The sequence below is a fragment of the Hyla sarda genome, chromosome 6, assembly GCF_029499605.1.
Source record: "Hyla sarda isolate aHylSar1 chromosome 6, aHylSar1.hap1, whole genome shotgun sequence".
In the NCBI taxonomy this organism is placed as follows: domain Eukaryota; kingdom Metazoa; phylum Chordata; class Amphibia; order Anura; family Hylidae; genus Hyla; species Hyla sarda.
The window spans coordinates 203,140,922-203,161,925 of record NC_079194.1 but is presented as its reverse complement, the minus strand read 5'-3'; the positions used below and the strand labels follow the sequence as shown (position 1 = coordinate 203,161,925).

The following is a 21,004-nucleotide window of genomic DNA, read 5'->3' as shown; positions in this document are numbered from 1 at the left end:
TTTCTTTTTTGTGTTGTCCACAGTGCTCTCTGCTGACACCTGATGACTGTATCAGGAACTGTCCAGAGCAGCATAGGTTTGCTATGGGGATTTTCTCCTGCTTTGGACAATTCCTGATAAGGGCATCAGGTGTCAGCAGAGAGCACCGTGGACAACATAAAAAAAATAAAGAATTTCCTCTGTAGCATACAGCTGGTAAAAAGTACTAAAAGGATTACGATTCTTTAACAGAAGTAATTTACAAATCTGTTAAACTTTCTGCCACCAGTTCATTTAAAAAAAAGTTTTCCACCGGAGTACCCCTTTAAACATCTGATCACATCAAGACTAGCATAGTTGATCAAAGAAGATTCTTCCAAGGAAGGAGATTATTGTGGTAGACATATTATTTGATTAGTATTGGCAAATGACGGACATTTAGGAAGAAAAGACGGAAGAAATCTTAGGAGTACTTTGTCAGTGCAGAAAGACAGGTAAGGTTCTTCAGCAGCCAAGGCCTGTAACTCCCCGACTTTTTTGGCAGATGTAATAGCCAAAAAAAATGCGGTCTTTAGAGAGAGATATTTCAAGGAAGCCTCCTCCAACTGCTCAAAGGGCTGTTTATATAACTGCATTAGCACTCGTGATCCCAGGAGGCTACAGACTAAGCCTACATAGAGCCTTAACCCCTTAAGGACCAAGGACGTACCGGTACGTCCCTGGTCCTGCTCTTCTGATATAACGCGGGGTTACACAGTAACCCCGCGTCATATCATGGCGGGCCCGGCGTCATAGTGAAGCCGGGACCCGCCTCTAATAGCGCGCAGCGCCGATCGCGGCGCCGCGCGCTATTAACCCTTTAGCCGCGCGCTCAAAGCTGAGCAGCGCGGCTAAAAGTGAAAGTGAAAGTTCCCGGCTAGCTCAGTCGGGCTGTTCGGGATAGCCGCGGCTAATCGCGGCATCCCGAACAGCTGACAGGACAGCGGGAGGGCCCCTTCCTGCCTCCTCGCTGTCCGATCGCCGAATGACTGCTCAGTGCCTGAGATCCAGGCATGAGCAGTCATCCGGCAGAATCGTTGATCACTGGTTTCTTATGAGAAACCAGTGATCAACATAGAAGATCAGTGTGTGCAGTGTTATAGGTCCCTATGGGACCTATAACACTGCAAAAAAAAGTGAAAAAAAAAAAGTGAATAAAGATCATTTAACTCCTCCCCTATTAAAAGTTTGAATCACCCCCCTTTTCCAATAAAAAAAAAACACAGTGTAAATAAAAATAAAAATAAACATATGTAGTATCACCGCGTGCGGAAATGTCCGAATTATAAAAATATATCATTAATTAAACCGCTCGGTCAATGGCGTGCGCGCAAAAAAATTCCAAAGTCCAAAATAGTGCATTTTTGGTCACTTTTTATATCATTTAAAAATGAATAAAAAGTGATCAATAAGTCCTATCAATGCAAAAATGGTACCGTTGAAAACTTCAGATCACGGCGCAAAAAATGAGCCCTCATACCGCCCCATACACGGAAAAATAAAAAAGTTATAGGGGTCAGAAGATGACAATTTTAAACGTATTAATTTTCCTGCATGTAGTTATGATTTTTTCCAGAAGTCCGACAAAATCAAACCTATATAAGTAGGGTATCATTTTAATCGTATGGACCTACAGAATACATATCAGGTGTCATTTTTACCGAAAAACGTACTACGTAGAAACGGAAGCCCCCAAAAGTTACAAAACAGCGTTTTTTTTTTCAATTTTGTCGCACAATGATTTTTTTTCCCGCTTCACCATAGATTTTTGGGCAAAATGACTGAGGTCATTACAAAGTAGAATTGGTGGCGCAAAAAATAAGCCATCATATGGATTTTTAGGTGTAAATTTGAAAGAGTTATGATTTTTTAAAGGCAAGGAGCAAAAAACGAAAATGCAAAAACGGAAAAACCTCCGGTCCTTAAGGGGTTAAAGGGGCACTCCACCCCTAAACATTTTATCCTCTATCCTGAGTTGCAAAATTGGATTTAGTTTTTTTCCAATTTTGGGTCACAAATACATTTTTATGGCATCTCTGTAGAGTGATGCCATTACAAAGTGATGAGGAGAAAAAAAAACACAAAAAGGAAAAATCCCTGTACCCTCAAGGGGTTAAGCATAACATAGTAAGTACCGTATTTATCGGTGTATAACACGCATTTTTTAGGCTAAAATTTTTAGCCTAAAGTCTATCTGCGTGTTATACGCCGATAAGCCGCTGCAGTTCAATTATTTAAAGTGGGCGCTTTAAATCAATGAACTACAGCGGCTTTTGCAGGTGCAGAGACCTGCCGTCGCTGCCGGCTTCTCTGCCATGCCTGTCCTGGGGTCTAGAGCTCTGCTGCCACCGCTTCTCTCCCCCTGGCTATCGGCACCGCTGCCCCTTCACCCCCCTGGCTATCGGCACCGCTGCCCCATTGCCAGTGCTGATAGCCAGGGGGAGAGAAGCGGCAAAGGGGCAGCGCTGCCGATAGCTATGGGGAGAGAAGGGGCAGCGGCACCCATTGCCGGCGCCGCTGCCCCGTTGCCTCCCCCATCCCCGGTTGTATAATTACCTGTTGCCGGGGTCGGGTCCGCGCTGCTTCTGGCCTCCAGTCACTAGTCATTGCGTCTCGCAGCGCATAGCAACAACGCAGGGGACGCCACACCAGAGGCCAGAAGCAGAGCGGACCCGACCCCGGCAACAGGTAATTATACAACCGGGGATGGGGGAGGCAACGGGGCAGCGGCGCCGGCAATGGGTGCCGCTGCCCCTTCTCTCCCCCTGGCTATCGGCGCTGCTGCCCCATTGCCGGCGCCGATAGCCAGGGGGAGAGAAGGGGCAGCGGCGCCGATAGTCAGGGGGAGAGAAGGGGCAGTGGTGCCGATAGCCAGGGGGAGAGAAGTGGCGGCAGCAGGACTCTAGACCCCAGGAAATGCAGGGGGAGAGAAGCGGGCAGTGAGGGCCTCTCTCCCCCAGCCTTTCCTTGGGGCTTCTGCGGGGTCAGAAACAGTGTATCGGGGTATACACGCGCACACACACGCACCCTCATTTTACCAAGGATATTTTGGTAAAAAACTTTTTTTACCCAAATATCCTTGGTAAAATGAGGGTGCGTGTTATAGGCTGGTGCATGGTATACCCCGATAAATACGGGATTCTTAATCTACAGTATTTCGTTTTTGTCTTTTTCCACTCATACTATGATTTTGTATATTTCCTCATTTTTTTTCAACTGATGATATCGTCTGGCATTTCTGCATTCATAGCACACACTCTTGATTTTGTATGTTTGTTTCCTCATTTTTTTTCCGTTGATACTATGATCAGACATTTCTGCATTTAATAGACTGTAGTATTAATATAGTATACTTAAAGGGAACCAATCATCAGATTTTACCCTACATAACGCTTGGCAAAGCGTTATATAGGGTAAAATCTTTATTTTCGCCATTCCCGGGGGATGCTCCTGCCCCCAGGGATGGTGAAGATATGAAGTTATAAACTAGTCACCACCGCCGCCGTAAGTAGTCACCTGGGCGGGGAGCTCTTCTCATCTACTCCCGTCCTTCGGACGGCAGTGACGCCCCCCTCCGCTTGATTGATGGGCCGCGTCATCGTTCCGCTCACTGAACAGACGGAGCAGAGCGATGACGCGGCCCATCAATCAAGCGGAGGGGGCGTCGCTGCTGGCCGAAGAACGGGAGTAGATGAGAAGAGCTCCCCGCCCAGGTGACTACTTACGGCGGCGGCGGTGACTAGTTTATAACTTCATATCTTCACCATCCCTGGGGGCAGGAGCATCCCCCGGGGATGGTGAAAATAAAGATTTTACCCTATATAACGCTTTACCAAGCGTTATATAGGGTAAAATCTGATGATTGGTTCCCTTTAACCCCTTAAGGACCAAGCATTTTTCTGTTTTTACACTTTCGTTTTTTCCTCCTTACCTTTTAAAAATCATAACCCTTTCAATTTTGCACCTAAGAATGCATATGAGGGCTTATTTTTTTGCGCCACCAATTCTACTTTGTAATGACATCAGTCATTTTACACAAATATTTATGGCGAAACAGAAAAAAAATCATTGTGCGACAAAATTGAAGAAAAAACACAATTTTGTAAATTTTGGGGGCTTCTGTTTCTACGCTGTACATTTTTCGGTAAAAATGACACTTTATCTTTATTTTGTAGGTCCATACGATTAAAATGATACCCTACTTATATAGGTTTGATTTCGTCGTACTTCTGGAAAAAATCATAACTACATGCAGGAAAATTTATACATTTAAAATTGTCCTTTTCTGACCCCTATAACTTTTTTTTTTTTCCATGTACAGGGTGGTTTGAGGGCTAATTCTTTGTGCCGTGATCTGAAGTTTTAATCGGTACCATTTTTATTTTGATCGGACTTCTTGATCGCTTTTTATTCCTTTTTTTATGGTATGAAAAGTGACCAAAAATACGCTTTTTTGGACTTTGGAATTTTTTTGCCTGTACGCCATTGACCGTGTGGTTTAATTAATGACACATTTTTATAGTTCGGACATTTGCGCTCGCGGCGATACCACATATGTTTATTTTATTATGGTTACATTTTTTTAATAGGGAATTTGGGAAAAGGGGGGTGATTTAAACTTTTACACTTTTAGTCCCCTTAGGGGACTTTTAGGATGAATCATTAGATTCCTCATACAGATCATTGTGGTTTCATAAAACCACAATGATCTGTGTGCTCTGTGCTCGATTGATAAAGCCTGGCCCTTCCAGGCTTTATCATTCAGAGCACCGGAGCCACCGCAGCAGGAGAGGTAAGCCCTCAAGCTACCTCAGTAGTGGATCGCTCCCCCGCGATCACGCTGCGGGGGGGGGGGGGAGGAGGGCGATACACCCCACTGGACCACCAGGGACTGAACACAGGCACCTTTAGACGCCACTGTCAACTTTGACAGCGGCGATCTAAAGGGTTAATAGCCGGCCGCGGCGATCACCGCATGTCGGCTATTAACACCGGCCGGTATGACGCGGGCTCGAGTCGGGAGCCCGCGTCATACCCCGGTAACGGCCATTGGACGAGTATAGACGTCCATGGTCGTTATCAGGTTAAAGGGGTTATCCAGGAAAAATGCTTATGTGGCTGGAGTGTGTCAGCAGTTCCTGCAAGAGGAAGGCATTGATGCTATGGACTGGGCCGCCTGTTCCCCAGACCTGAATCCGATTGAGCACATGTCCAGTCCAGGTCTGGGAGGACATCCCTCAGGAGACCATCTGCCACCTCATCAGGAGCATGCCCAGGCGTTGTAGGGAGGTTATACGGGCACACATACTACTGAGCCTCATTTTGACTGGTTTTAAGGACATTACAAAGTTGGATCAGCCTGTAGTGTGATTTTCCAATTCGATTTTTAGTGTGACTCCATATCCAGACCTCCATGGGATGATAAAATTGATTTCCATTGATAATTTTTGGGTGATTTTGTTGTCAGCACATTCAACTATGTAAAGACAAAAGTATTTCATACGATTAGTTCATTCATTCAGATCTAGGATGTGTTATCTTAATGTTCCTTTTATTTTTATTTTACTTAATGTTCCTATTATGTGTATATATATATATATATATATATATATATATATATATATATATATTATATATTTGAGTAGCCGTATTAGTCCAGTGATGGAGATGCAAAATCAAAAATGTTGCAGTATCTTGTAATTGTTAGACATAACCTTTTGGGGCTAAACAAAGAACATGCAGACAGTCTGTTGTTTCACTGAACACTGCAACAGGGGCAGGAACTCTTTTATTACTTATGAGGCATAGACAAAATATGAAATGACAAACTTAACACTGCCATCTAGTGGTCATACAATGTAGTAGGCACAAAGCAATGACATACAGTGGTTGTTGCTCATAAAATACAAACCTTGTATGCTAACACCCCCACTCAACAACTACTATCTATGTCAATCCCATTTCTGATCTAAGATCCACAAATCTGTTTCTAGCTAGTGGCTTTGTCAAAGCATCAGCAATCATTTTTTCTGACTCACAATACACAAGTACAATCACTTTCTGATCAACTAAGTCATGAATGTAATGATGTCTGACATCGATGTGCTTGGTTCTTCCATTAATCTTCTCACTTGTTGCAAGCTTAATGCATGCCTGATTGTCCTCAAATAAGACGGTAGGTTCTGATGTTTCTTCTCCAAGATCCTTGAGTAATTGCTGTAACCACACAACTTCTTGACTGGCATAAGCTGCAGATATGTATTCAGCTTCTGTAGAGGACAACGCCACTGACATCTGTTTCTTGCTGGACCATGATAAAGGACTGTCTCCCAATTTTAATAAGTAACCACTTGTGGATTTGCGTGTGCTGTGATCACCTGCCCAATCGGAGTCCACATATCCCACGAGGTTTAAATCACCACTTGCTGACAGTTTCAAATTTAAGTCTTTTGTCTGTTTCAGATATCTCATAACTCTTTTGATAGCATTCCAGTCTCTTTGACGTGGTTTATCAACTCACCTGCAAAGAAGAGACATGCTTGCTGCAATGTCTGGACGTGTAGTGGTTGCAATGTAGAGAAGTGCCCCCACTGCTTGTCTGTATTGTTCATTGGATGTGAGAAGATCATCTTCTCCTTCTAACTTTGGATAGGCTGTATCCATAGGTGTGCTTGCTCCTTTCGCCTCTGTCATGTTGAATTGCTGAAGAATAGATTACATTTTTTCACTCTGATTCAACAGGAAACTTCCATCTTTCTCACGCTGGATGTCAGTTCCAAGATAATACGTCACTTCACCTAGGTCTTTAGTTTCAAAGTGCTTGTTGAGTACTCCTGTTAACTTTGCAATTTCATTGTTGTTTTTGTGAGCAATGATCAGGCCATCTACATAAATTAGCAGATACATCCACTCACCGTCTACTTGTTTAGCATATAGGCACGGATCAGCTTTGCTTCTTGTAAATCCTTCATTTAGTAGAACTTGATTAATCTTCAAGTTCCATGCTCGAGCTGATTGTTTAAGGCCATAAAGAGATTTATTCAACTTGCAGACAAGATGCTCTTGTCCCTTTTTCAAATATCCTTCTGGCTGTGACATGTAAATTTTTTCTTCAATATCACCATTAAGAAAAGCTGTCTTAATATCGTGATGTTTCACAATCATTGTACGCATGACAGCCACTGTCATTAGTGTTCTGAATGTACTTTGATTAGCAACTGGAGCAGAAGCCGAACTTCTGTGAGTAACCTTTAGCAACCAGCCTTGCCTTGTACCGACAGATTTTGCCTTCAGAGTTACATTTGATTTTAAAAACCCATTTACATCCTATACCTGAGAGTGGGAGAGAAAAAAAGAGAGACCGACACAGGCGCCTTGTGCGTTACCACTAAACAGGGATAACAAATTAAAACAAAGTCACAGTGAACGGGCAGGAATTGCCCCTAGGTAGTGGCCGCTCACCTTGAGCGAATAGGATATTCGCATATAACCCACACCGTGGGTGACAGAAAGGCTGGAACTGCTGCTGAGCCTGGGTCCCAGGGAAGGAAATGATCCGAACCTGATAGAAGTGGAAGCGAAGAAGGAAAATTTGACCCTTACAGAGGCGCTGCTAGTTCCAGAGTAATGTAGATGCCAACCAGAGGTATTGGTAAAAAACACCGGAGTGGTTTATTAGAGCATAAGAGGACAATGATGTACTTCATTGTCCTCTTATGCTCTAATAAACCACTCCGGTGTTTTTTACCAATACCTCTGGTTGGCATCTACATTACTCTGGAACTAGCAGCACCTCTGTAAGGGTCAAATTTTTCCTTCTTCGCCTCCATTTACATCCTATGGCATGTTTACCTTGAGGTAGCTCTGAAAGTGTCCCTGTCTGGAGATCTTTGAGTGATGTCATTTCTTCATCAGCGGCTTTATTCCATACTTGTCTCTCATGCATTGGCAGTTTCTGCATCTCTTTCCATGAACCTGGTTCAGTTTGAACAGCTCTGCGAGCTATGTAAGATAAACGTTCAGCTGGAACACCTTTATTGATTCTGGTTGATTTTCTGACTGAAGGTATTTCTGGTTCAGTTTCAGGTTTTGATTCTTCTGCAGTAATTTCTATTTCTGTATCACTTTCCTTATTTTCTTGAGTGACTGATGTTGATTCTTTCTCAGTTTGAATAGTTTGTTGTTTAAAGTTTCATCAATAATCACACTTCTGCTAACTGTTACCTTGTTCGTGTCTTGATGTAAAATCCTGTATCCTTTTTGAGATTCACTGTACCCCACAAGTACACCTTCTTTTGCACATGCATCCCATTTTGTAAGTTTTTCTTTTGGAATGTGTACATTAGGCTTTACTTCCAAAAATTCTGATGTGTCTTAAATCTGGTTTCCTTTTGTTCCACAGTTCATATGGAGTTTTTTTGTTGCTTTTCCCGGCAAACGATTTTGAAGAGAACATGCAGTTGTGATAGCTTCTCCCCAGTATGTAGTTGGCAAATCAGCATCAAATAGCATGCTCCTCCCACTTTCGCACAGTGTGCGGTTCATTCTCTCTGCATCTCCATTTTGCTCTGGGTTATATGGAACTGTTGTCTGGAACATAATTCCATGCTTCCTGAGAATGGCTTGTGTTTTACCACTTGTATATTCTGAGCCATTATCTGTTCGTAGTACTCTGGGCATTGCACCAAAAATATTATTCACTTGAGCGAGATACTCTTCTAATTTCTCTGGCCCTTCATCCTTATTGTGAAGTAGAAATACTGTGGTATATCTGGAGTAATCATCAATGAAGGTCAGGAAGTACTTTTTATTTCCTGGAGTCATAGTTTTCATTGGACCACAAAGATCTGAATGTATTAAGTCCAGAGGTTTTGGAGCTTTGCTGTTGGTCTGCTTGGGAAAAGGTGTCCTTGCCATTTTTCCTTTAATACAGCAGGTACAAATCATTATGGGGGAGATTTATCAAAACCTGTGCAGAGGAAGAGTGGTGCAGTTGCCCATAGCAACCAATCAGATCGCTTCTTTCATTTTCCACAGGCCTCTTTAGAGGCCTGTGAAAAATGAAAGAAGCAATCTGATTGGTTGCTATGGGCAACTGCACCACTCTTCCTCTGCACAGGTTTTGATAAATCTCCCCCTATGTGATCACATGGATTAATCTTAATACCACTTGCATAGTTATTCTCAACTATTTTCTTTCTTGTATCAGAATTTCTGTGCCCCAATCGTCTGTGCCAAGTGTGGGTGCAGTTTCAATGTTTATCCTCTTTGGGTATTTTAACCATTTCACTGCAGTTCAGCTGATATAGTTAGTCTAGGATTTTAGCCTTTGCAAGCAAGCAATCCCCTTTTGTTATGATACAACTGTCACCCTGAAATGTGACTACATTGCCTTGGTTAGTGAGTTTCTTTACCGACAAACGGTTGCTTTCAAGATCTGGCACATACAGAACATTCCTCATATAGATCTTTTTAGTGATATCTGGAGAGATAGGACAGTATAGAAAGCCATTTCCTATTCCCACTGATTTCATGAATTGTCCATTAGCTGTAGTTATCCCTTCTGTTTTGCTTTCATCAAGCCGAGTAAAGAAACTTCGGTCATTTGTCATGTGACTTGTAGCACCTGAGCCCACACACCATGCTTGCACGGAGGTAACACCATTTTTGGATCCGAATGCATACTCCTTTGTTTCTATGACATTCTTAGCTTGTTGCAATGCACTTTGTTTTTGCAATCTAGCTTTCCAGATTCTACAATCTGCTTTTAGGTGTCCTGGTTTCTCGCACACAAAGCATTCCTGACTTTCTAGTTGCACGTTACTGTGTTTATTTTTGTATTTCGTCTTTAAAGCCATCTCTGAACACACACTCACATTACTCGTGCTTTCAGTTTTATGCTTGTATTCATCAACAAACTTTCCTTTAAAGGAGAAGTCCGATGCTCACAATAAAAAATAAACTAATCCCTAAATGTAGCCCCAGCTCATACCTTTTGATAGAGCCCCCAATCGTGCGATTTGGTCCAGCCGTTCGCTTGCAACGCCGCTCTGAAGTTCCCGGTACTTCCGGGTTCTGTTCACATGTTTTTCAGCCTGAATGACTACATCTCCCACAATGCCCTGGTAGTATGTCCGGTCCTATTCTCCCTCCCTCTGCTCTTCCCTAGCGATAGGCGTTTGCTGAGCTGAGCCTATGGCAGCTCAGCTCAGCGCATAAATGAATAAATTACTTAGGGAGGAGAAGCCGACTCCGGGCTGGGAGGCCGGCACAGCCCGCAGTGACTCATGGGAGCTATGAGTCACCGGGCTAAGATGGCGCCGAATCATGAAGAAAACGCGGTCGAGCGTCATCAAAGGACCCAGCTTCCGGACGGATGGAAACGCAAGGAGAAGTCCGGGAAGAAGACGATATGGATAACGTAAGTATATTACAATGTAATATAACTTTGCTTCATGCTCCATTTCCCCCATAAAAGGTTTGCGTCGGAGTACTCCTTTAACATATTGTCAGATCATCATCTGGACGTGCATCTAGTGCGGTGACAACTGTCTCATAACTTTCAGGAAGTCCGCTTAATAATAACGCTGCTACATGGAAATCTTTTATCTCTTCTCCAATCCCTCGCAGTCTCTCCACCATCTCTAAGGTCTGTCTTATATAGTCCTGCATGTCCTGGTCTTTCTGTAGCTTAGTCTGATAGAGCTTTCTGATTAAATACAGTTTATTGCTGAGATTAACTCTTTCATGTGCTTTCTGTAACTCTTCCCACATGTCTTTAGCAGTCTGACAGTTACATACAGTGGTCCCTCAAGTTACAATTTTAATTGGTTCCAGGACGACCATTGTATGTTGAAACCATTGTATGTTGAGACCAAACCTGGTAATTGGTTCTAAAGGCACCAAAATTGTCATCCCAAAAAATTAGAAAATAGGGAGAATTAAAGAAAAATAAGTAGATAACTAATATAGATAAAGAAAATCCTTACATATAAAAGTATGAAAGATCTGCTGGGAGCTGTAAATCACTGTCTGCGTAAGTGTTTCCCAAGCATGGAGCCCCCAGCTGTTGCAAAACTACAACTCCCAGCATTCCCGGACAGCCGAAGGCTGTCCGGGCATGCTGGGAGTTGTAGTTTTGCAACAGCTGGGGGCACCCTGCTTGGGAAACACTGGTCTATGTAGAGGACAGGAGCTTCTTCAGGGTCCTGTACAGTACACGCAATGTCCTAAAAAAGTAACATGGAGCCGATCTCACCTGGTGTCCAGAGGAGCAGGTAACCCTGGTACAGGTAAAATGTACAGAACATGTAATACCTTCCTGTACTATAGGGGGCGCTACTAGACATCAGTAATACAGGAGTTTTACCAGTAAAATGCCTATTCTGATTGGTCGTTTCTTCCAGCCATTGACACGTTTCACAGATCTGGACTGTCCGTAGCATTGTATGTTGAGTCTGGTTTCAACTTACAATGGTCCAGAAAAGACCATTGTATGTTGAAACTATTGTATGTTGAGGCCATTGTAAGTTGAGGGATCACTGCATATGTATGATTTCATCATCATCTATGCACAGGGAGATTGTGCTCTGCGCTTTCTGATCTCTGTCTAACCACTCCTCTGTGGGCTGTGCAGGTCTTGGTTCTTTTATACATTTCCACGTACCTTCTCTTATAAGCAGCATTTTCATCTTGAATTTCCAAGATTGGTAGTTCTGATTGGTCAGATTTGCAATGGAGAACTTTGCTGAGGGGATGGCAGCAGCCATTTCTGCTGTTTGTCTTTCTGTTGCTGTCTCCTGCACTCAATTGCTCTAGCTCACTGTATCTGGCTATATCCAGGGGTAATCTGTATTATATCCTGGGCTTCTGTAACATGTCCTGGGCCCATAACCTGTTAGATATAACCTTTTGGGGCTAAACAAAGAACAGGCAGATAGCCTGTTGTTTCACTGAACACTGCAACAGGGGCAGGAACTCTTTTATTACTTATGAGGCATAGACAAAACATGAACTCACAAACATAACACTGCCATCTAGTGGTCATACAATGTAGTAGCACACAGCAATGACATACAGTGGTTGTTGCTCATAAAGTACAAACCTTGTATGCTAACAGTAATAACTTTTGTAGTATTTTGTAGAGAAGCTTTCGGGATTCCTCCCTTTATCGAGTCAAAAGCAAATCTAAGTTCACAAGCAGAAGACACAGGTTCTATCTCACAAATATGCAGGGGTTAAGACAATAGATGTGGAGAATGTGGAGAATACCAGCCAGAAGCTCAATGAAAGGATGAATCTACACAGACATTCCATCAACTGCCATAAAGAAAACGACTACTGCACCCCAGTTGGACACCATTTTACCCAATCAGGCCACTCCATACATGACCTTACAATCAAGATAGTGAGAGGGAACTTCAAAAACACTCAAGAGAGAAAGTGTTACGCCGAGCGCTCCGGGTCCCTGCTCCTCCCCGGAGTGCTCGCGGCATTCTTCTCTGTGCAGCGCCCCGGTCAGACCCGCTGACCGGGAGCGCTGCACTGGTATCATCGGCGGGGATGCGATCCACGTAGCGGGACGCGCCCGCCAGCGGGTCGCATCCCAATCTCCTCACCTGCCCCGTCCTCTTGCTGTTCTGTCCCGGCGCGCGTGGCCCCGCTCTCTAGGGGGGCGCGCGCCTGGTCTCTGGAATTTAAAGGGCCAGTGCACCATTAATTGGTGCCTGGCCCAATCAGTACCTACACCTGCTCTATGTGTATATAAACCCACTTCCCCTTCCTGTCCTGGCCGGATCTTGTTGCCTTGTGCCCTGTGAAAGTGTTTTGTGTGTTCCATTGCCTGTGTACCCAGACCTTCTGTTGCCCCTGACTACGACTCTTGCTGCCTGCCCTGACCTTCTGCTACGTCCGACCTTGCTCTTGCCTTGTCCCTGTGTACCGCGCCTGTCTCAGCTGTCAGCTGGGATTGAGTCGCTATCGGGTGGAACGACCTGGGGGTTACCTGCCGCTGCCGGTCCATCCCGCTTTGCGGCGGGCTCTGGTGAAAACCAGTAACCCCTTACACTCCGTTCCCCTGGTACGGCCCACGCCATCACCCCACTGACACAGGATCCACCACCAGTGTCCTTGCTGCATACCAGTCCGGATCCTGACAGAAAGACATTTGATTCCAAAATTATACTTTTTCTTAATTCCAAAAACAGAGGACTCAATGTGGATTTGAGCTTCTTATAACCTGTGCTATACTGTATTCTCATTTGCATCTCCCTTTGTCCTCCTTAATTACAGTCTCTCCCCTGCTCCCCCCTCCTTCCCCCTTTTTCTCATCCTTATCTATTTAGTCTATGTTCCTATAGCTTGGCAATTTATGGCCTATCAGTGTGAATTCTCCACATCTATTGTCTTAACCCCTGCATATTTGTGAGATGTAACCAGTGTCTTCTGCTTGTGAGCTTAGATTTGCTTTTGACTTGATAAAAGGAGGAATCCCAAAACCTTGTCCCTACAAAATTCTGTTAGTCCAATAAAAATACATACATACATATATATATATATATATATATATATATATATATATATATATATATATTTTTTATATATAGATGTATCTTTGGTTGTTTACATACCAAAATATGTGTTGGATTGTAAATGAATTCTATAAAAAAAAATCTTAATCCTTCCAGTGCTTATCAGCTGCTGTATGGTCCAGAGGAAGTTTAGTTGTTCTTTTCTGTCTGACCACAGTGCTCTCTGCTGACACCTCTGTCTGTATCAGGAACTGTCCAGAGTAGGAGCAAATCCACATAGCAAACCTCTCCTGCTCTAGACAGGTCCTGACATGGACAGGAGTGTCAGCAGAGAGCACTGTTGTCAGACAGAAAAGAACAACTCAACTTCCTCTGGCGCATACAGCAGCTAATAAGTAATGGAAGGATTAAGCCTTTTTTTTTTTTAATAGAAGTATAATTTACAAATCAGTTTAAATTCCTGGCACCCTTAAGGATGCTGCCTGTTTTTACCTAAATGATCGGGTCAAATTTTTGACATGCTTTTACTTAGCCACACGATTCTGCGATAGTTTTTTCATGACACATTGTGCTTCATATTAGTGGTAAATCTTTGTTGATTCATGCCGCATTATTTGTCAAAAACTCCAAAATATTATGAAAGCTTGTAAAATTTCTGGCGTTTTTTAATTTCTTTTTTTTATGGTGTTCACTATGCAGTAAAAAATATATTGTTTTTATTCTGTGGGTTGGTACGATTATGGCGAAATTTCTATAGATTTCTTTATGTTCTTTTTACAACTTTTTCCCTTTTTTGTGTTGCTATATTCTGACAGCCATAACTTTTTTATTTTATGTCCAACACCATTGTGTGAGATCTTATTTTTTTGCAGGATGAGCTGTACTTTTTATTGGCACCATTTTTGCAATTTGTGCTACCTTTTGATCTTTTTTACTCCACATTTTGGACCAAAATGAGCGATTTTTGCACTTTTTAGTTGTGTTTTTATGGTGCTTACCGTGTGGGACAAATAACATTATTTATTTATTGTTTAAGTCATTACGAATGTGCAATATCTATTATGCATATGTTTGGGCTTTTTTGGGGGGAGGGGGGGGTGATAATATAGGGTTTCAGGGAAAGGGGCTTTCATAAAAAAAATGTACACTTTATTAATTTATTGAAATTTCCCCCCCCCCCCCCCCCCCCACATTTTACAGGTTATATTATGCTGCAGTATATCTGCACTGCAGCAAAGTATGACTGTCAGTATACATTGAAATGTAGCCTGTGCGATACAGCCTATGGCCTATCGCTAGGATGTATGCATACGTCTAATTGTGTTAACATGTAGACAAATGGAATGTATGCCTATGTCCTGGGGCAGGAAGGGGTTAAATAAAATTCAGTTTTTAATGCAAGAACATCTGAAAAGTTTCAGCATTTTTTCCAGTCATCTGTGCATGAAAAACCACCTATTGTGTTATTGTCATTGAAATTACGTATTGACATATCACACAGATACATCAGGTATCTTGATATTGTATGTTTGTTTTCTCATGTTTTTCCATTGATACTATCTTCTGACATTTCTGCATTTAATAGACCATGGTCTTAATATAGTATACGTTTTCCCCCTTTTTCTTTCCGGCTATACTGTTCTGACATTTCTGCATTAATCAAGCCTATATTTATAATTCTTACCTCCTTTTTTTCACTATGTTATGTCTAGACCTGTTTTCATTACATATAGGGCTGTCACCAGGGATACAGACCCCCCTAATCAAATGCAATCCAAAAAGGTTTCAGTTCTATTTAAAATATATGCCAAAATACATGCTGGATTATGAGCCAATTAGGTCATATTTTCAGCCTTAAAGAAGTACTCTGGTAGAAAACAAATGCTTTCAAATCAACTGTTGGCCGACTGGAAAGAAATTCACAACTTCCTCTGGAGCATACAGTAGCTGATATGTACTGGGAGAATTAAGATTTTTAAATAGAAGTAATTTACAAATCTATATAACTTTCTGGCCCCATTTGTAAAAAAAAAAAAAAAAAACCTGTGTAGAGGTGCAATCAATCGGATTGATTCTTTCATTTTTAAAATGGCCTCTGAAAATGAAAGAAGCCATCTGATTGATTGCTATGGGCAACAGCACCACTCTTGCTCTAAACAGGCTTTGATACATCTTCCCCCATGAGTTAAAAGTTTAGGGACTGCTTCCCCCACTTTTCGGGTACAGTGAGAAGCTGACCGTACTGCTCAGCCATAAATCTCCCCCGATACCGCTGGCAGGAAGTGGAGGAGAAGCGATTGACCTTGCACAGCAGACTGCTGCTACTAGGAAGCAAAATGGAGGACTTTAGTATCCTGCTCCTATTAAGACCTGTGAGTAGTTTTAAACTCAGATAAAATGGCTCCATTTAACAATGGGAGCTTCAAGAAAACTGTACTTAGTAAAAGATGAGGAGATAGGGATTAGACTTGAAGAACTGGAAAAGGTAAAGGAGATAACAGGGTTATCCAGGATTAGAAAAACAGAGCTGACTTCTTCCAAAAACAATGCCATGTCTGTCCCCAGTTTGTGCAGAGTATTGCATCTTGGCTCAATTTACTTAAACGCAACTAAGCTGCAATACCACACAACAGACATGTTGCTGTTTTTGGAAGAAATCAGCTCTGTTTTTCTAATCCTGGATAACCCTTTAAAGTAGAGGAAAGTACAGCAGAAATTGTCAAGGGAAGGCAGATTAAATTGTCAGGACGTAAGGACAACTTTATATGTCCCTCCAAGTCTGATCTGTTCTGACCTCAGGCACAGAGACACGCTAGGTCTATTGAGCTAAGTGGTAAAACGTCCCTTAGTTTGCATGGCTATGAAATTAATCTGAGACCCGACCGGAGAAGGCCCAGCACAGACAGACAACCAAACATTCACTCAAGCACACTTCCCGGTATTTTTGCTGCAGATCTGCTGCAGATTTTGCTGCTCATTGACAATGGGAAGAGAAATCTGCTAAAGCAAATCTGCAGCAGATCTGCAGCAGAAAATACGCACGTGTGAACGCACCCTTAGTGGTGGCACAGTATAGTTAAATAATAGTGGCACAGTATATAGTTCATTAATGGTGGCACAGTATATAGTTCATTAATGGTGGCACAGTATATAGTTCATTAATTGTGGCACAGTATATAGTTCATTAATGATGGCACAGTATATAGGGAATTAATAGATGAATGGTGGCACAGTATATAGGGAATTAATAGATGAATGGTGGCACAGTATATAGGGAATTAAGGGAGTACAGTATATAATTAAAGGGAAACTGACAGGCTGTTTACTCGCACTAAACCCAATACCCTAGGTTACAGTGCAGGAGAACAGGAGAAAGATAATGTTTTACTTACTAAATGTGGACCAGCCGTTTTCTAGGTATTGCCCCACATTGCTAGTATGTGAAGTCAGTCTTGTGCGCAATGGAGGCGGAGCTTCCCTGCCTCCATTCTGTAAGCTGTGCTATGCCTGGCCTTCTTAGTATATTTATTATTCTTTTTTTCTCCAACTCTTGTATATTGTAGCATGTAAGCATATATTAGTGTGGTGTCCATCTCTTCAGTGTAAGAACCAGAGCTGTGTGGAGATTCCTGCATAAGGTGAGTGCTGGGTGCTGGGTGATTGGGGATGGGTGATTGGGGATGGGTGCTGGGTGATTGGGGATGGGTGCTGGGTGATTGGGGATGGGTGATTGGGGATGGGTGCTGGGTGAGGCCGGGTACAGTGCACTTTCTGTCATATAGAGCTCAGGTGGGGGCATATAGGGGAAGATTTATTAAAACCTTTGCAGAGGAAAAGCCCTCTGCAAAACAATCTGATTGGTTGCTATGGACAACTGCACCGCTCTTTCTCTGCACAGGTTTTGTATACATCTCCTCTATAATCAAGTATATTAGAGGGCAGCTGTCACATGTTTTCTGTAAATAAGACTGACAGCACAGCCAAAGTGTATATACACATGGCAGACCTTCATAGAAACTGTTCTTGACTCGATTTTACAAAAACACCAACTTTTATGGGGGATAGGAAAGTCGAGTAGGCCCGGTGGGAGTCCACTGTGTCCCTGGGCCGCAGCACATCTGCCCATTAAGTCTGGCAGATGTTTTTTAAATTATGAAAAGTTCCCTCTTTTTTTACTTGAGCCCCAGAACCAGAGATAACCTCATTAATAACTCCCAACAGGCACACCATAGGCAAGAGAAAAACGGGAATCTCCAGTTTATCTGACAAAAAAAACATCACTTGCCTCCATAAGGAGGCAATTACAGGACAATCCCAAAAAGCATTTAAAAAGATGCCCACCTCCTGAAGAGCAACGAAAACACAGATCAGACGGGGAAACACCTATGCGTTTCAATTTATCAGGGGTATAAAACAATCTCAAGACATATCTAGATTGAATCAACATATCTTTACTACTAACCACAGTTGAGTAATAAGTAACCACTTTCCACTGGCATTCAGACAAATCCAGGATATCAGCCACCCATTTATGAAAGGCTTCAGAGAAAGGGCTAGGCCCCACCAACTGAAGGAGAGCATAGGACTGAGTAAGGGGTTTAGAAAGATCTGTGGTGCCCAGGAGAAGCTCCACATCAGAAAACACAAGAGTAAACATCAAGGTGCCAAACTGTGTCTGAACCGCATGCCGAATGCTGAAGATACCTATAAAAGGTATTTCCAGGGATGCTATAACATTCCTTCATGTCCGAAAAGGATAAGGAGAGGAAGTTATCTATAGTGGTTCTTGTATACTTCTTTTGTCTTTTTTGGCAGCTCTGCAAAACATTTATCATTTTTGCGCAAGGCATGTCGGCACACAATAAACATACCAGTGTGCTGTAGATATAATCTTTTTGGAAGCAGATTTCTATTTACCAGGGACAAAACATTTGCGTTTAGTTTACTGACAATCTAATCCTACCTTAACAGCCCTTGAAATCAGATCAGTGTTTGAAAGGTGGAAATTCATATTTTATTACTCTGGAGCACACCCCTTCATACAGCAAGCGGATAACATTTTTTAGGTAGTACTACTACTACTCCCAGCATGTAACAGACTGTTCCATGCTGGGAGTAGTAGTACCTGTAGTAATAGACAGATCGGCCTAGGTGTCACTTCTGACACCCGTTGCAATCCCCCTATATAATCTATAGAAGCGGGTGGCATGGCCGCACTTCTCTGCCCCCCTGCACTGTACACTGTGATGTGACGTTCTGTTCACATCACAGATTCATATTTCCCGCTGAGAGCTGTGATTGGCTGGATGGTTCCACAGAATCACAACTCTCAGCGGCATATACAAATCTGTGATGTAAAGATAACTTTACATCACAGAAGGTGGGGGACCTGGGAAGGGGCCAAAGATGCTATTTTCACTCAAAGGCAAAAACTCCAGAAAAACGCAAGAAAAAAACGCCAAACGCAGGAAAATGGCGTGGCATTTTTTCTGGTGTTTTTTCTTGCGTTTTTATGGGCCGGAAAAAAAACAAGTCGACTTAGCCTAAGTCCAACCAGAAAATGTTGCCATGTAATGTTGTGGTTTTAAAGGACATTTGCATAGAAAACAACTTATCCCCTATCCACAGGATAGGGGATGTGTCTGATCGCGGGGGGTATGACTGTGCGCCGGCTAATGGACGTAGCATCAACCTCACTGGGGTCGATGGTACGCCCCCTCCCCAACGCTGCATTCCCCCTTCTCACATAGAGATACATGACATTGCAGCCAACACGCCTCCTGCACAGGAGAGTTGCTGCCTCATGCAGGAGATCACGGGGGTCCTAGCGTTCGGACCTCCCCCGATCAGACACTTATCCCCTATCCTGTGGATAGGGCATAAGTTGTTTTATTTTTTTGCTGCATATTTCCTTAAAGGCGCTCAGGATTATGGTTAAAGGGCACCCTTCCTGCATTCCACATCCATTAGCCAATCAAATGTTTTTTGAAAACTGTATTACATGATTTTGCTATAAAATATGTAGGAACACGTTTAAATGCAACTTGCTGTTAATTGCAGTTTTGGGATTTAGTGAATTGTCATATGTCTTTTTTTAAAGGGAAACTGTCATCAGTGTTACCCACACTAACCTGTTGGTACAGGCAGGTAGTGCGGGTGACACTGAATATAACGATACTTACCTACCCGGGATCCTTGGTCTAGATCGTCTGTTATTTTATTTCATCCGGTGGTAGGCTTGGTGCACAGCAGGAGCACACTGACGTCACTGCTGCTGCTTCTTCTCTGATGGTTCCCACTGCGAACAGGATAATTTTATATATACATTTTTGGGATGTGAAAAGATATACAATGATTTACCTCTTTCATCTGTAATGTGTAGATAATTGTCAAAATATGCCAGCTGTGGTAATGGCGGGGTACGTGGTGCAGGGCAGATGTTGTTACCCTAGGGGCAGATGGTATTAACCCCTTGTGTTTATGACGTCAGGGCGTGGTTTAGCATTAACCACCCAAAGGTGTACCGCTGGATCCTGGGCTAGGCACGGGGGCAATAATAAAGACACCGACGCCAAGTTACGGACAACGGTAGCTTTACTGAGGGTAGACAGTTGTTACAGTCTATGCAGTACAGCCAGGTCCTGGGGAGGTGACCAGTGAAACAGAGACATCACAGGTTTGCTGGGACTTGTAGTAGACAGGAGAATTTAGTGCAGGCCATGCTGGATAGACAACAGACTTGACTTGACTGATAGGACTGTGACTTTAGCTTACTTTGCACTTGACTTGTGGCTGCAGGACTTGACTTGTAGCTGCAGGACTTGACTTAAAGGAGTACTCCACCCCTAGACATCTTATCCCCTATCCAAAGGATAGGATATAAGATGTCTGATCACGGGGTTCCCGCCACTGAGGCCCCCCGAAATATAATATGTAGCACCCACCTGTATCTGCTTCCGGCAGCGCTGGAGGTTCTGGCTCCCGACCATGGGAACGGAAGATCGTGACGTCATGACCCTGCCCCGTGTGATGTCACGCCCCGCCCCCTCAATGCAAGTCAATACTGTCATGCCCCCTCCCAGAGGCTTGCATTGAGGGGGCGGAGCGTGACATCACTCGGGGCGAAGCCGTGATGTCACAATGCTCCGGCCCCGTGATCGTCAGTAATCAGACCCGGAGCGAACACACTCCGGGGACTGATTTTAACGGGGTGCGGCATGCAAGATCACGGGGGTCCCCAGCAGCGGGACCCCCGCGATCAGGCATCCTATCCCCTATCCTTTGGATAGGGGATAAGATGTCTAAGCGCCGGAGTACCCCTTTAAGGCCCCCAGTGTTCTGGACATACACACTAAGATGACTTGACTGAACTAGACCTCAGGAACAAGCGAGAGAAGCTAGCTCCACCCAGGGTTTATTTGGGGAGGGATTAGCAGGGAGCCCATAGGTCACCTTTG

At 43.3% G+C, this 21,004-nt stretch overlaps 1 protein-coding gene across 1 annotated transcript in view; it reads left to right on the top strand.

Moving 5' to 3' along the window:
- Nucleotides 1–375: 375 nt before the first annotated feature.
- The window catches only part of LOC130276634 (5-hydroxytryptamine receptor 3A-like), a 72,282-nt gene continuing 51,653 nt past the window's right edge, over nt 376–21,004 (top strand). Inside the window, exon 1 of the mRNA XM_056526280.1 lies at nt 376–473. The gene's annotated coding sequence lies outside the window, so the exon portion shown is untranslated. The remainder of the gene's footprint in view (nt 474–21,004) is intronic.